Below are 17986 nucleotides of genomic sequence, written 5' to 3' on the forward strand. Positions count from 1 at the left end.
TCACAACCGATGAAAAGAAAGTCCCATTCGTGCTGTCGTCGCGCGTCAACATTGCTTGGCAACATGCCACACGGGCAGCCGTGTGGTCGTCCGTCAGCATTCGTGGCACCCACCTGGATGACACTTTTCGCATTTTCAGGTCGTCATGCAGGATTGTGTGCACAGAACCCACAGAAATGCCAACTCTGGAGGCGGTCTGTTCAACAGTCATTCGGCGATCCCCCAAAACAATTCTCTCCACTTTCTCGGGCTTGTGCGAGCCCGAGGTTGTTTTGGTTTGTTGTCACACGATGTTCTGCCTTCATTAAACTGTCGCACCCACGAACGCACTTTCGACACATCCATAACTCCATCACCACATGTCTCCTTCAACTGTCGATGAATTTCAATTGGTTTCACACCACGCAAATTCAGAAAACGAATGATTGCACGCTGTTCAAGTAAGGAAAACGTCGCCATTTTAAATATTTTAAACAGTTCTCATTCTCGCCGCTGGCGGTAAAATTCCATCTGCCGTACGGTGCTGCCACCTCTGGGACGTATTGACAATGAACGCGGCCTCATTTTAAAACAATGTGCATGTTTCTATCTCTTTCCAGTCCGCAGAAAAAAAAATCGGAGGCCTTAGAACTTGAGTGCACCTTGACATTGGGCTCAGTGGGGCCTGCCGCACCTGGCACCTGACACTGGCAGCGCTGCCAGGCTGCCAATGAAACACGAGGCTGCTTACGGGAGCTGCCGCACCCTGACGCCAGCAGACCTGCCACGCGCTACCTGCCGCTCCCCTGTGCTCAGTTTTGTTGCAGTTTTACATGTGTGCCACCATGGATAGTTTCGATACGGAAGCTCTTATATGTGAAATTCAGGCGAGACCAGCAATTTGGGACACATCATCCATGGATTATTCGAACCGCGGACTGAAAAAAACGTGTTGGGAATAAGTTGTTGATATTTTCGGAGGAAAAGAATCGTCTTTGGAAGTGAAGAAAGAACTCGGTAAGTGCTTCAAAAACATTTTATTTTTCGTTACTAAAGTTTACTGAACGTAAGTACTTTGCCACTTGAGGGGATCACGATTAACAAAATACTCTGAAAATTTGTCTCTCACTGCAAGTGCAGATCGACCGCTTCTGCCTGAATGGCCTGCACATTCATTGTTCTCAAAACCAGTTACTTCGAGTGAGTCTTCATAGACGAATCCATCTCTTGCACGTACAAAATTATGCAAAGCACAACAAGCTTTAACTATACCTTGCGCAAAATCCTCGCCCACATTTAGTGGACAATGAAAGATTCTCCACTTGTTGGAGAGAATACCAAAGGCACATTCCACATAACGCCTAGCCCTGGATAATCTGTAATTTAAGATCTTCTTCTCGTAACTAAGATTATTTCCACCGTATGGACGCATCAAATTTTCACTCGTGCCAAAAGCCTCATTTCCTACCAACACATAAGGAAAAACAGCTGAATCTTTTTCTGTCAGTGGTGAAGCTTTAGGTATCTTCAGGGAATTGCTCATTAGTTTCTTGTAAAACAAACTGTCTTTGGAAATTGCCGAATCATTACTTTTCCCATAAGCTCCGACGTTTACGAAAGTCAAGTTATAGTTAGCATCGCACACAGCGAGCAAAACAATGGAAAAGTAATTTTTGTAGTAGTAGTAGTACAAGGAACCTCAGTGAGTGGGCTTAATCACTCGTACATGTTTGCCATCAATTGCTCCAATGCAGTCAGGAAAGTTGGCATTCTTTTCGAAGGTATTTGCTATTTTTAACCATTCGTCTGTTGTCGGCATAGCTTTACTTGCATACAGTTCCTGCCATAACGGGATACACACTTCTCCAACAATTTCTGTGATTGTTGGGTGCCCGAGACGGTATCCATAATGCAGTTCCATGAACAGCCAGTCGCCAGATACCTGTAATAAATTAGGCAACAATGAGTACGACAAGCGATTCGTATGACTAGTTTTCTTTTTATATAAGGTAAAATGCCACATGAAAGTAAACGACTTTTCTGTGAAATATTGAAAGCTGTGCTATAATGGACGCAAAAACCAACAATGCAAAGCGTCTTGCAAAAGTTAATTTTTCTGTATTCATCACTTTTCGATGTTTACTCGCGTCTACATTATCAAGTTTGCATGTGTACATCAAAATTGAATAGGTATTCATCTTAGTGTCGCTTATCGTAGAAAAGTACCTATTGTACATGCTACTTATCGACTAACTCAAGACCAGTTTCTCCCCTTTTTTTAATGAATTATTAGTAATGTTTATCTTTAAGCGATAACGCCGTTCTCTTGCGCTTTCGCGTATTTAAGAACTAACGCGACACGGCGTCGCGATCGCCAACTGTCTAATCAAACAATAATCAAAAGCATGGGACAGGGATCGCACGAATCTCACACGGGTAGTAGCAGCGCGACATGTCCGTTACAATTCGGATAATCACGAATACGTATCACTGAGGTCCGTATAATGCAGTCTCCACCGTATATTTAAATTTTTTTTTAAATGATGGTACTATTTCTGACAAATAATACGGATCGTGACAAAACGTGCATATATTTTGTTGCAGGCTTGGCGTTGCAGAAGAGGTGGAAGAATCTCAGAGGCTCTTTTGCGCGTGAGCTACAACGCAGGAAATCCTTAAAATCAGGATCGGGTGCCACAAGGAAGAGCCAATACATTTACTTTAACCAACTGTCGTTCCTTCAGACCGTTGTCAGCATAAGGAAATCTGAACAAGCTGAGGATCCGCACGAAAATGAAGAAGAAGAAGAAGCTGCATCTCGTGCAGGTGCGGTTCCGTTAAGAAGAAATAGAAAAAAAGAGGAAAGAAGATCACGAAGACCAACTGATTAAGCTACTTAATGTGAGTATTCAGCAAAGAGAATTACGGGAGCGTTAAGCAGAAGAGGATGAAGACAGAATGTTTTTGTTGGCTCTGTTAAACCCCCTTCGTGGTATTCCCAAGGAAAGGAAAATGGAGACGAAAATTAAAATAATGTGTGTGATAAATGAAGCTCAGTACGGATCACGCTATTTACAGAGTAATGTTCATTCAGGACACTGGCCAATAGGAAATTATCGTCCTACAGTTTCCTGTCACCCTGTACCTGATGCTCCACTGCAGTCGCAAACTGCTAACACAGTAAATTACTATCCACAACATGCACCTCCAGAACAAAATTATACAGTTACGTCTCCAGCTGCAGCAAGTGATGTTAATGAGTCAGAGTCGTCAGACGTTGTTGATTTGTTTTAAGTTTTTTTGTAATATTGCTTTGTCTAATTTGTAGTATTGCTTTAAGTTTAATTGTAATATTGTTTCAAGTTTTATTTGTAATACTGAATTTTATTTTGTAATAAAGCACTTTTCGGATTAAAACTAATAAAACACTTCTATGTACGAGGTGCATTCAAGTTCTAAGGCCTCCGATCTTTTTTCTAATTAACTACTCACCCGAAATCGATGAAACTGGCGTTACTTCTCGACGTAATCGCCCTGCACACGTACACATTTTTCACAACGCTGACGCCATGATTCCATGGCAGTGGCGAAGGCTTCTTTAGGAGTCTGTTGTGACCACTGGAAAATCGCTGAGGCAATAGCAGCACGGCTGGTGAATGTGCGGCCACGGAGAGTGTCTTTCATTGTTGGAAAAAGCCAAAAGCCACTAGGAGCCAGGTCAGGTGAGTAGGGAGCTTGAGGAATCACTTCAAAGTTGTTATCACGAAGAAACTGTTGCGTAACGTTAGCTCGATGTGCGGGTGCGTTGTCTTGGTGAAACAGCACACGCGCAGCCCTTCCCGGACGTTTTTGTTGCAGTGCAGGAAGGAATTTGTTCTTCAAAACATTTTCGTAAGATGCACCTGTTAACGTAGTGCCCTTTGGAACGCAATGGGTAAGGATTACGCCCTCGCTGTCCCAGAACATGGACACCATAATTTTTTCAGCACTGGCGGTTACCCGAAATTTTTTTGGTGGCGGTGAATCTGTTTGCTTCCATTGAGCTGACTGGCGCTTTGTTTCTGGATTGAAAAATCGCATCCACGTCTCATCCATTGTCACAACCGACGAAAAGAAAGTCCCATTCGTGCTGTCGTCGCGCGTCAACATTGCTTGGCAACATGCCACACGGGCAGCCGTGTGGTCGTCCGTCAGCATTCGTGGCACCCACCTGGACGACACTTTTCGCATTTTCAGGTCGTCATGCAGGATTGTGTGCACAGAGCCCACAGAAATGCCAACTCTGGAGGCAATCTGTTCAACATTCATTCGGCGATCCCCCAAAACAATTCTCTCCACTTTCTCGGGGTTGTGTGAGCCCGAGGTTGTTTTGGTTTGTTGTCGCACGATGTTCTGCCTTCATTAAGCAGTCGCACCCACGAACGCACTTTCGACACATCCATAACTCCATCACCACATGTCTCCTGCAACCGTCGATGAATTTCAATTGGTTTCACACCACGCAAATTCAGAAAACGAATGATTGCATGCTGTTCAAGTAAGGAAAACGTCGCCATTTTAAGTATTTAAAACAGTTCTCATTCTCGCCGCTGGCGGTAAAATTCCATCTGCCGTACGGTGCTGCCATCTCTGGGACGTATTGACAATGAACGCGGCCTCATTTTAAAACAATGCACATGTTTCTATCTCTTTCCAGTCCGGAGAAAAAAAATCCGAGGCCTTAGAACTTGAATGCACCTCGTACATTGGTCTCAGTGGGGCCTGCCGCGCTTGGCACCTGACGCTGGCAGCGCTGCCAGGCTGCCAATGAAACACGAGGCGGCTTACGGGAGCTGCCGCACCCTGACGCCAGCAGACCTGCCACGCGCTACCTGCCGCTCACCTGTGCTCAGTTTTGCACGTGTGCCACCATGGATAGTTTCGATACGGAAGCTTTTATATGTGAAATTCAGGCGAGACCAGCAATTTGGGGCACATCATCCGTGGATTATTCGAACCGTGAACTGAAAAAAACGTGTTGGGAACAAGTTGTTGATATTTTAGGAGGAAAAGAATCGTCTTTGGAAGTGAAGAAAGAACTCGGTAAGTGCTCCAAAAACATTTCATTTTTCATTACTAAAGTTTACTGAACGTAAGTACTTTGCCACTTGAGGGGATCATGATTAACAAAATACTCTGAAAATTTGTCTCTCACTGCAAGTGCAGATCGACCGCTTCTGCCTGAATGGCCTGCACATTCATTGTTCTCAAAACCAGTTACTTCGAGTGAGTCTTCATAGACGAATCCATCTCTTGCATGTACAAAATTATGCAAAGCACAACAAGCTTTAACTATACCTTGCGCAAAATCCTCGCCCACATTTAGTGGACAATGAAAGATTCTCCACTTGTTGGAGAGAATACCAAAGGCACATTCCACATAACGCCTAGCCCTGGATAATCTGTAATTTAAGATCTTCTTCTCGTAACTAAGATTATTTCCACCGTATGGACGCATCAAATTTTCACTCATGCCAAAAGCCTCATTTCCTACCAACACATAAGGAAAAACAGCTGAATCTTTTTCTGTCAGTGGTGAAGCTTTAGGTATCTTCAGGGAATTGCTCATTAGTTTCTTGTAGAACAAACTGTCTTTGGAAATTGCCGAATCATTACTTTTCCCATAAGCTCCGATGTCTACGAAAGTCAAGTTATAGTTAGCATCGCACACAGCGAGCAAAACAATGGAAAAGTAATTTTTGTAGTAGTAGTACAAGGTACCTGAGTGAGTGGGCTTAATCACTCGTACATGTTTGCCATCAATTGCTCCAATGCAGTGAGGAAAGTTGGCATTCTTTTCGAAGGTATTTGCTATTTTTAACCATTCGTCTGTTGTCGGCATAGCTTTACTTGCATACAGTTTCTGCCATAACGGGATACATACTTCTCCAACAATTTCTGTGATTGTTGGGTGCCCGAGACGGTATCCATAATGCAGTTCCATGAAAGAACAGCCAGTCGCCAGATACCTGTAATAAATTAGGCAACAATGAGTACGACAAGCGATTCGTATGACTAGTTTTCTTTTTATATAAGGTAAAATGCCACATGAAAGTAAACGACTTTTCTGTGAAATATTGAAAGCTGTGCTATAATGGACGCAATAACCAACAATACAAAGCGTCTTGCAAAAGTTAATTTTTCTGTATTCATCACTTTTCGATGTTTACTCTCGTCTACATTATCAAGTTTGCATGTGTACATCGAAATTGAATAGGTATTCATCTTAGTGTCGCTTATCATAGAAAAGTACCTACTGTACATCGTACTTATCGACTAACTCAAGACCAGTTTCTCCCCTTTTTTTAATGAATTATTAGTAATGTTTATCTTTAAGCGATAACGCCGTTCTCTTGCGCTTTCACGTATTTAAGAACTAACGCGACACGGCGTCGCGATCGCCAACTGTCTAATCAAACAATAATCAAAAGCATGGGACAGGGATCGCACGAATCTCACACGGGTAGTAGCAGCGCGACATGTCCGTTACAATTCGGATAATCACGAATACGTATCACTGAGGTCCGTATAATGCAGTCTCCACCGTATATTTGAATTTTTTTTAAAAAAAGATGGGACTATTTCTGATAAATAACACGGATCGTGACAAAACGCGCATATATTTTGTGCAGTCTTGGCGTTGCAGAAGAGGTGGAAGAATCTCAGAGGCTCTTTTGCGCGTGAGCTACAACACAATGTGGGGCGGCGGGTGGAATTTATTCTGTTGTTATTTAATGTTTAGTTTGTAATGTAGAAAAGATGCATTTCCCTGCCGTTTAACCATATGTGGAGCGGCGGGTGGAATTAATTGTTATATAAATGTTCCTATTATTTATGCTGTCTTTTGCCGTTCTCAACACTGGCTCTCTAACTACAATATTGGCAACCAGAAAGTGATTAGCAAAACGTGAAGCCTGTAATTAGAATTCCTAGTGCCCACTTCATCTGAGAAATACACTTATAGCTACAGCTTGCAGCTCTGAGGAATTAGGAGATTGTCTGCGATTCATAATCAAAAACGAACGTGAAAATAAACGTTCGATATATTCTGAAAGTCACAGATGAAAAAAAAATAATCCACACAATCCAACTACCAGAGCAGTTCAGAGTCTAATGCGCTGATACAACTATAACTGTTCAAATTAAATGTTTAAATGAATGCTCGCCATAATTTTATGAATATGCTCATCAACCGCCACGCTAAATAATGGTAGAATGTCTGTCCCGCGACGGCACGTGAGAATACGACATATGCAAACTGAAGATAGATCATTAAAGTCATCCCAGAATTAACACTTCACATGAAAATGATTTCATGGTTACGCGTAACCTGAGTAACTTAATACGGCATCCGAGGCTGTTTATAGCAATGATACCGACGCGACGCGACTCCCGACACAGGTGGTATGCTATTCAGCATCTGGAGAGAACTTGGGCCTTCCTCTCTCTCTTTTTTTTTTTTTTTTTAAATGGACTTGTAGTCCGAGGTGATAGGTTACAATACAGCATCACCGGTCTGTTGCGGTCTAACTGTGTTGGTGGGCCAGTAAATTTCCACTGTGCAGTGACTTTGTCACTGCAATTCACTTTGGAGCGCGCAGCGTTCTTATATATAAAGCCGCGGTGCGGACGGCTAAGGGAACGCCTGATCAAATCGGCTCACCCGACTAGCCGCTGGGCTAGTAATGCACCAATTTAAGTTCTTGAATAAATCATCACTTCCTTTGCTGATGGCCGATGAAGCTCTAAATCTAAATGTGCAATCAGCACACAGGTAAGTAATCATAATAAAAGTCTGACGTGGCTAAGTCAAATATTTTGGGCGAGAGAATTAATTTAATTACACTACACGCAGTAGACGAGCTCTGAACTTGCCCTTTGGAGATACGCTATCGCAATAGTTCTACAGTTATTCAATTGAAACTTCTCACATCTTTATGATTATAGCGGATCTCCATTCTACTTAAATTTAAACATCCTAGCCTTATTTATTAGCCTACTTAATCTAGCTTGCTTCCTTAATTTTTAAGACAAAAACCAGAAAATAATGAATTTCAACTAAAATCTTAATTTGTGAGATCCAGAAGACTGTTTCTACTAAATTATTATGAAAAAGGAATCTAAATATAAATTTTTAAGTCTCTAGCTCTTTTCTGTTGCGCCAATGATTTTTACAGAAAAACGTCCAAATTTAGAAAATGGTTAAAGTTATTGAACTGACATTCAACACATGTTGATTTAGTATTACTCCTGACATGCCAGAAACGTTTCAGGTTATTTACTTGATTTTAAAAGTATTGCGCAACATTTATGACGTCAGAGCTAGTTATAGCGGACTAGGCTGGCACACAATGGAAAGACTGATGAGAATTTTATACGGCGTGAGTAGGCTGCTTCCCTACAACAGGAAATCCTTAAAGTCAGGATCGGGTGCCACAAGGAAGAGCCAATACATTTACTTTAAACAAATGTCGTTCCTTCAGACCGTTGTCAGCATAAGGAAATCTGAACAAGCTGAGGATCCGCACGAAAATGAAGAAGAAGAAGAAGCTGCATCTCGTGCCGGTGCGGTTCCGTTAAGAAGAAATAGAAAAAAGAGGAAAGAAGATGACGAAGACCAACAGATTAAGCTACTTAATGTGAGTATTCAGCAAAGAGAATTACGTGAGCGTTAAGCAGAAGAGGATGAAGACAGAATGTTTTTGTTGTCTCTGTTAAACCCCCTTCGTGGTATTCCCAAGGAAAGGAAAATGGAGAAGAAAATTAAAATAATGAGTGTGATAAATGAAGCTCAGTACGGACCACGCTATTTACAGAGTAATGTTCATTCAGGACACTGGCCAATAGGAAATTATCGTCCTACAGTTTCCTGTCACCCTGTACCTGATGCTCCACTGCAGTCGCAAACTACTAACGCAGTAAATTACTATCCACAACATGCACCTCCAGAACAAAATTACACAGTTACGTCTCCAGCTGCAGCAAGTGATGTTAATGGGTCAGAGTCGTCAGACGTTGTTGATTTGTTTTAAGTTTTTTTGTAATATTGCTTTGTCTCATTTGTAGTATTGCTTTAAGTTTAATTGTAATATTGTTTCAAGTTTCATTTGTAATACTGAATTTTATTTTGTAATAAAGTACTTTTCGGATTAAAACTAATAAAACACTTCTATGTACGAGGTGCATTCAAGTTCTAAGGCCTCCGATCTTTTTTCTAATTAACTACTCACCCGAAATCGATGAAACTGGCGTTACTTCTCGACGTAATCGCCCTGCACACGTACACATTTTACACAACGCTGACGCCATTATTCCATGGCAGTGGCGAAGGCTTCTTTAGGAGTCTGTTGTGACCACTGGAAAATCGCTGAGGCAATAGCAGCACGGCTGGTGAATGTGCGGCCACGGAGAGTGTCTTTCATTGTTGGAAAAAGCCAAAAGCCACTAGGAGCCAGGTCAGGTGAGTAGGGAGCTTGAGGAATCACTTCAAAGTTGTTATCACGAAGAAACTGTTGCGTAACGTTAGCTCGATGTGTGGGTGCGTTGTCTTGGTGAAACAGCACACGCGCAGCCCTTCCCGGACGTTTTTGTTGCAGTGCAGGAAGGAATTTGTTCTTCAAAATATTTTCGTAGGATGCAGATGTTACCGTAGTGCCCTTTGGAACGCAATGGGTAAGTATTACGCCCTCGCTGTCCCAGAACATGGACACCATCATTTTTTCCGCACTGGCGGTTACCCGAAATTTTTTTGGTGGCGGTGAATCTGTGTGCTTCCATTGAGCTGACTGGCGCTTTGTTTCTGGATTGAAAAATCGCATCCACGTCTCATCCATTGTCACAATCGACGAAAAGAAAGTCCCATTCATTCTGTCGTTGCGCGTCAACATTGCTCGGCAACATGCCACACGGGCAGCCGTGTGGTCATCCGTCAGCATTCGTGGCACCCACCTGGATGGCACTTTTCGCATTTTCAGGTCGTCATGCAGGATTGTGTGCACAGAACCCACAGAAATGCCAACTCTGGAGGCGATCTGTTCAACAGTCATTCGGCGATCCCCCAAAACAATTCTCTCCACTTTCTTGATCACGTCGTCCGACTTGTTTGTGCGAGCCCGAGTTTGTTTCGGTTTGTTGTCACACGATGTTCTGCCTTCATTAAATTGTCGCACCCACGAACGCACTTTCGACACATCCATAACTCCATCACCACATGTCTCCTTCAACTGTCGATGAATTTCAATTGGTTTCACACCACGCAAATTCAGAAAACGAATGATTGCACGCTGTTCAAGTAAGGAAAACGTCGCCATTTTAAGTATTTAAAACAGTTCTCATTCTCGCCGATGGCGGTAAAATTCCATCTGCCATATGGCGCTGCCATCTCTGGGACATATTGACAATGAACGCGGCCTCATTTTAAAACAATGCCCATGTTTCTATCTCTTTCCGGTCCGGAGAAAAAAAATCGGAGGCCTTAGAACTTGAATGCACCTCGTATATGTTACAGTTACAACTCAAATTTCAAGTATCACTGCATAAAACAAATAATTAGCTACTGAGTAGACAGGTAATTAGTTATCTTAACGTCACGAAAATCTTTTCTTCTGGTGAGATGGCTTTCCTTAAAACAGTGTCCTTTTTCTTCAGTTCACCTCGGCAGATCTCCACTAATTCGTCGAATGAACGTACTGACATTCTCACGTAATTAAAAAATTTATCACTGTAATTTCTTAAATCATTGTATAGTGTATGAAATAATCCGTTTACATCACGATCAGCAATGAAGGGGTGTACCCAGAAATTCTTCTTTCTCTGCATTCTCTTTCTCTGTCGACGACGCACACAAAGCACAGCTACTAGCTCCTCCACGCCCACTGAAGGAGTCCCCCCTGGCCACAGGGGGTCCCTGCTGGCTGCCGCACCGGCAGACCCCGTGCTGCCAGCACAGATGCCGTGGCATCCCAGTGCGGCATCGCCCTTATTGTCGCGTCTCTGCCTTGGCATGAAAAACTACACTGCAGTGTGCGAGTGCTTTACAACGTACTCTGTAATGTCCCTCATACATGTATGCGTGCCTGAAGGGACAAGCACTGCTGCAACCGATAGCTGTATGAAGTACAAGAAATGTATTCGGAATTGCAAACGTGATCGGACTCCAACTGCATTGGTAACAATGAAAATTTGTACCCGACTGGGACTTGAACCCAGATTTCCTGCTTTATGCAAGTGGTCGCCTTAGATGCCTCGGATATCATAGCACGCTTCAGGACCGATCCAAACTTCCCTCTGTCTCCACCGAGCGAGGTGGCGCAGTGGTCAGCACACTGGACTCGCATTCGGGAGGATGACGGTTCAATCCCGCCACCGGCCATTCTCATTTAGGTTGTACGTGATTTCTCCCAATCTGTTCAGGCAAATGCCGGGAGGGTTCCTTTGAAACCGCACGGCCGACGTCCTTCCCCATCCTTCCCTAATCCAATGAGACCGATGACCTCGCTGTTTGGTCTCTTCCACCAAATTAACCCAACCCGCAGGTCTCCGTGTGTCCGTGTCCTTTACTTGCACAATTGCTGTGATTTCTGCACAGGGAGAGACTTGGCATTATTGTCATGGTCTTGTCACGGCGTGAAGTAATATATCACACTGCCTTAACTTCTTCGACACTCTGAGCATGCCTCCAGGATCGATCCAAACTTCCGTATGCCTTCTTGCGTGTACGTCCTGTACTCGGACAACTGCCACGATTCCCACACAGGGAGAGACACGATTATTCTCGTGACCTTATCTTGGCATGAAGTACTATAGTGCATTGCCTGTGTTTTTATGATGTACTCTGGGATATCATTCAGGACATTGCAAAGTACAACGTGCAAAACACAGGACATTGCAGAGTACATCGTAAAAAACACAGGCACAGCAATATATTATTTCCCAAGATAACGCCGCGACAATAATCATATATCTCTCGCAGTGCGGGAATCACGGTAATTATGCGAGTACAGGACGCAGACTCATGGTTACATATGGAAGTTTGGGTCAGCCCTGTAGGTGTGTTCGGATGGCTAAAGCAGTTAAGGCGACTGCTTGTGAAGAGCAGGAAATGTGGGTTCGAGTCCCAGTCAGGTACAATTCTTCATTGTCGCCAATACTTTGTGTAGCTGGAGTCTGATCATATTCGCAATTGTGAATAACTTTCTTTTGTTTAACAACCGGTCACTTATATCCTTTCCATGGTGTCCTACAAAACGTCATGGGTCAAAGTGAACAGGTGGAATCAGACCGTGTGCTTGAGCCTCACAACATAAGGCGAGTATTAAGTGACAGTGGACCTGGACTTCATTAAAAAGTCCAATTGGAGATTCATACAGGTAAATATTAATGAACCGATATTATACTACCAATGACTGAAGATATAGCTAAGTACGGCACAAATTGAGATGGACAGTGGGGAGATAATGGGTACTACATACAGAAGTGCTAAAAATAGTGTCACTTCATCCAGTAGTTTGGTCAGTCCAGAAGCTAGACAAGAGGTTGTCTGCCAATTATGGAAAGTATTGCTTACCACAGTGCATCAGATTAAGACGACAACCAGACAACCAGTCTCTGAAAGGCCAAAGAGACAAGTATCCTACAGGTTCTCAGCAGCGAAAGCAGAATTTCAAGATATGTTACAGGCAAGCATCATATGAAGGACTGACAGCCCACGGGCATCGCCATTACATCTAGTCAAAAGAGAGACGGCACCTTGAGGTCCAGTGGCGATTACTGCACTCTAAATGCACGAACAATCCCCGTCCACTATCCTGTGAGTAACCTAAGGGATTCAGGAACGTTTTAGCTGGAGCTACAGTTTTCAGTGTTGTAGACTGCAAGAAAGCTTATAACCAGATTCCAGTAACAAAGGAAGATATTCCCAAGACTGCTGTAATAACGCCTTTTGGTCTCTTCGAATATATATCCATACCATTTCGTTTAAAGAATACAGCTCAGTCATGACAAGGGTTTGTAGACGAAGACCTAGGGGGCTTGAATTTCTGCTTCATCTACTTAGACGATATTTTGATATTTTCAAAGAGAGCTGAATTACGTGAGGGATACCTTAAGGCAGTATTTGACAGGAAATATACGCATGGTCTGATAATAAATGAAGAAAAATGTCCTCTGCATAAAAAAACAGATGGCATTTCTCTGTGATATTGTCTCAGCTATGCGTATTAGTCCTCTTAAAGAGAAGATAGAAAACATTAAGAAAATTCATCGGCAGTCGGATTACCAGCGATTAAGAATATTCTTGGAGATCATGAACGATTACCGACATTACCTACACAGAGCAGCAGAGATGTAGATGCTGCTAAAGGGCACAGTGGCAGGTAACAACGCTATGGGCAGGTGTCCCCTGCCATGGACACATGCAGTGCTGCAAGCCTTTGAAAAGGTAAGGACTGGTTTGCGAAAAGCAATACTCTTATCCCACACAGTCCATAACGCTCCATTAGCGATGGTGGTGGATGCCATCCAACAGGCTATTGGGTGCTATACATTGCACGTGCTATACGTCGAGAACAGATGGGAACCTTTGGGGTTTTCTTCTGGAAGCTAACAAGGGCTCAAACTAATTAGAGTGCATACAAGCAAGAGCTGCTGGCCATTTACAAAGTTGTGTGAAACTACCGCCTTAATGTTGAATCTAGACCCTTCACAACCTACACAGATCATAACCCGATCACTTTCGCCGTTAGCAAGATCAAGGAAGATTTTTCGCGCCAGCGGTTCTGCCAGATAGATTTCATTGGGTAATTCAGACATAAGATACCTAAGAGTGGCAGAAAATGTAGTGGCTGATTTTTTTCTGGAGTCATTAAAATTTCCTTTGGAATACATTATGATCACTTTAGGGCAGCACAAGCTATGGATGAGCAGCTGCATCAGTATTCGCATGACAGTTCAACAGCTCATCAGCTAAAACAAGTGAATTTGCTAGGCCCAATGGACCTCATTTGGTGTAACCTGTCTAGATCCTCATTTAGACTATTCGTGCCTGGAATGCTACAAAGGGCATTTTTGACAGTGTTCACGAACTCGCCCATCTCATAGCAGCAAATAAAAATACATTCATTGTTAATACATCATTCAACGACAAAGCACAAGAAATGAAAATGAAATAGAAATTTTGGCGTAAGATCTAATTACTAACAAAGTGAAGTCCCTACTGGGGGGATCGACTTTTGACACCGTATATAAGATTTTGTATCCCAGGTATCACATCCTGGAGCGATTTACCTTAGTGGGCCCTCGTTCACAAGTAACGGATGAAGAAAAAAACGTTTCGGATTTTGACGTGACACTATATAACACTAAAACTGAGAACAAGTACTGACAGCTGAAGTAGTGCAGTGGACAACCTGTCTGCTTTCTATCCAAGAGGTTATAGGTTTAAATCTCGTCAGGTGCTGTAATTTTTTTATTTTCAAATCTTTATCGAAATGGCTTTGATCACTATATTATTAAATCTTGTAGTGAGAAATACATTTTTAGCTGCATTGCTCAACCAACAGAAACAGATTATTTTGATTTTGTTTTTTAATCAATAAATCTGCATTTTCAAACGTTTAAGTATTATGACAGATAAATAAAAATTATTAAAATCACGTACAAAAGGATTCCAAAAGAAGAAAGAAAGACCAGAATAAAAAATTTGACTTAGTGAAAAAATTAATACAATGTTTTCAACAACCCTTAATCCATATAAAGGCTGAACACCTAGCTCTTCTGTACACCATTCTGCCTCATCTGCTGACTTGGAAGAGTCCAAAGCACTTGTCTCTGTTGAGCCCGAATCTGCCTCTTATCAAAGTCGTCCTTATTGTCACAGTTTTCTGACCACTCTATCTAGCTTTCTTAACATCGTTCACAACACTATGCACTATCCTTACACTCTTTCCTAATGTGGCTGCTGCTCACTCCAGAGCTCTTTCTAAAGGTGTTGGCAAAACATTTCCCTTTTTGTTGGCAACAGAACTGCACTACGTTACCAATCAACACTTTTCCATCTGAGCATACTCTCTGACAACATACATTTGCTCGATGAATGTCCATTTCAGCAGGTGCTAAGAATACACAACAGTAGTAATGCACTATGACAAATCGTGACTGTACAGTGCCGAGCCATTTCTCTCATTTGGTACTATCGAGTACTGTCAGAAGCCTTTGGTCCCGTCCGTAGACTTAGTTCCACATTCTGCCATCGACAATTGTAAAATGAACAGGTAATAGTTAGGTCAATAATGTTCCTTGAAAACGCCGGCACGGTAGCTCAGCGTGTTCGGTCAGAGGGCTGCGTGCTCTCTGTAATTTAAAAAAAACTGAGTCGAGGAATCAACGATCAACTTGAACGGATGTCTTATAACGTCCGCCCAGACCAAACACAACGAACTATAACGAAAAAAAAAGAAAAAGTGTGGTCAGCGAGGCAGCATGCCATGCCGAGGGGCCCAGGTTCGATTCCCGGCAGGGTCAGAGATTTTCTTTGCCCAGGGATTGGGTGTTCTGTTGTCTTCATCATAATCATTTCATCCGCATCGACATGCAAGTTGCCGAAATGGTGTCAGCTAAAAAGACCTGCACCAGGGGACCGGCGTGCCTGACCGGAGTCTGTAGCCACATGACATTTCATTTCATTTAACACTTTCCTAACTAATAAAGGCCAATTCACACTCTTCGTCACGGCACCATCACGTCACGGCACCGTCAAGTCAAGGTGTATTGACACTGTCTGTCACATCACAGCACGTCAGGTCAATTCAAGTCACGTGGTCTCAACTCGCATGGCTGTCCTCAATTGTTTTTTTTTCGGAGGTATCGCGGCATTCGCTAGATGATTTTCAACTGTTTATACACATGAAGTGTACATACACAGCGTGGTAGCTTATACACACGAATATTTGAGTCTACATTTCTCCCAAAATGACATTTATTGGACTCAAATGATTTGCAGAGATACCTCCTGTATTAGAAAAGGGAGACAACAAAAAGAAAGAGTTCAGGTCCGAAAATTATCATTATGTGTTACAGAGAAGGTATTTCACACACTATTCAAGGAGCTCAAGGAAGAGAAATCTTTATTTTATATTTGAGGAAGTCGAAGCATCAGTTTTTTTATTTGTTACTTCCAACTGTACCCAGAACTACTAAAAGAAACACAGTGTTACGAGCAGTCATCACATCCCATGAAAAAATGGTTTGTTTAATGTTAAGTTTCGTTGTTACTCCAGTGCAAAGTTTTGTGCAATAATCATATCTCCCTCAAGAGCTTCCCCTTCAAGATTTATAGGTTTTCTTTCCGTCTTGTATTTGGCTTTTAATAGTTCAAGTGCTTTATCTGTACTGAGTTAGCTAGTGAAATCACATAAATATTGACCACTGATACCTGCAAAACTGTTCCACACACCATCCAGAGAGCTATTTAACAGTAAATAATCCTGCCGCAAACATATATTCAAACAGTCAACTAGCAGTGTCTGAAGTGAAATGCCTTAAATGCAGGGTGATTCAAGAAGATTTGCAAATACTTTAATACGTTTTTCTACAAGTAAAAGCAAAGAAAAATGTTCATATAATCATACATCCACAAATGTTTAGTTACAGAGTTACAGCTAATAAAAGATTTTGCCTGAAATTTTGCAACTTCGCTAATATGAAGCCATCGCAAAACTGTACGAGGCTAAAGTAAAGCAAAATTTCCATTTATTTTGTTGTTATTGATCTGGTGAATCAAATAAAACATGTCTCAGACATGTACCTGTAGTAGTTTTCCAGAGCATCCAGTTTGTGGACGCTAGGTAGAAAACCTGTCTTCCATAACATTCGAAATACAGTACTCCACTAATGGCTCGTGCATTCAGAATCATCCAAGTTGGATAATATACACGATATTAGTTAACTGCACCGGAGCACTACCATCAAATCTGCATAAATAATCACCATATTGGCGTATTCCTATGTCGTAAATTTGAAAGGCATCCCTATTTCATATATAATCTACAAATTGCAACAGTTACTATGTGGTTTCACATAAATACACTGTTATTATGTTCTTTCACTGAAAAATACAAAAGACGAACTCGTTTCAAGGTTAGGAAACGACTGAAACAACTCACTAATGGTTGCCAACAATGGCATAAACGTTTCTTCATTCTTAATGTAGACGAATTTACTCACATAATAATCTTTGCTTCTCTGGATGTTCTGGAAAACTACTGTAGATACACGTCTGGGACTTGTTTTATTAGATTCACCAGACCAATAACAACAAAATAAATGGAAATCGTGCTTTACTTTTACCTTGTACAGTTGTGTGATTGCTTCATATTAGCGAAGTTGCTAAATTTAATGCCAAATCTTTTATTAGCCATAAGTCCCTAACTAAACATTTTCAGACTTATGTTTATATGAACTTTTGTCTTTAGTTTTACTTGTAGAATAATATATTAAAATATCTGCATACCTTCGAGAATCACCCTATATAGGTGCTGGCGTACACTGGCGTCAGCCCACCATGTGGCATAGAAGTAATGAGAGTATCGATACAGGCCAACGACAAGACTCGCTGGAAACATACCACCAATGCCTTCTCAGCCGCCAGTATTTAGGATCGCCGCCATGGACCAGAGGGCCAGTAAGTAGCTAGGTAATTCGAGGCTGTGCACCATCGAGTTCCAGCATGTCACCAAAATGGAGCCACAGACTTAGCCTCTAGCATAGAGACAGGCAGCATATAGTAATCTTATAGTGAACACAGTGGACTTCAACAGCACTGAGGGTACGTGGACTATACAGGGTGCCTATTCTGTATCTTTCCGCCATTGTGCCGATCGTTCCGGTACTCAGGAGCGCCGAACGGTCTAGTACTCGAATTAGAGCCCCTGTGTTATTTTGTATGCGCTTAGGAAGCGAACCGTTCGGCTCT

At 42.2% G+C, this 17986-nt stretch overlaps 1 pseudogene; it reads left to right on the forward strand.

Annotated features, from left to right (window-relative positions):
* The first annotated feature begins 824 nt into the window (after positions 1 to 824).
* Positions 825 to 2866, forward strand: LOC126088485 (uncharacterized; annotated as a pseudogene).
* Positions 2867 to 17986: the final 15120 nt, after the last annotated feature.

This window comes from Schistocerca cancellata, chromosome 6, assembly GCF_023864275.1.
Source record: "Schistocerca cancellata isolate TAMUIC-IGC-003103 chromosome 6, iqSchCanc2.1, whole genome shotgun sequence".
Classification (NCBI taxonomy): Eukaryota; Metazoa; Arthropoda; class Insecta; order Orthoptera; family Acrididae; genus Schistocerca; species Schistocerca cancellata.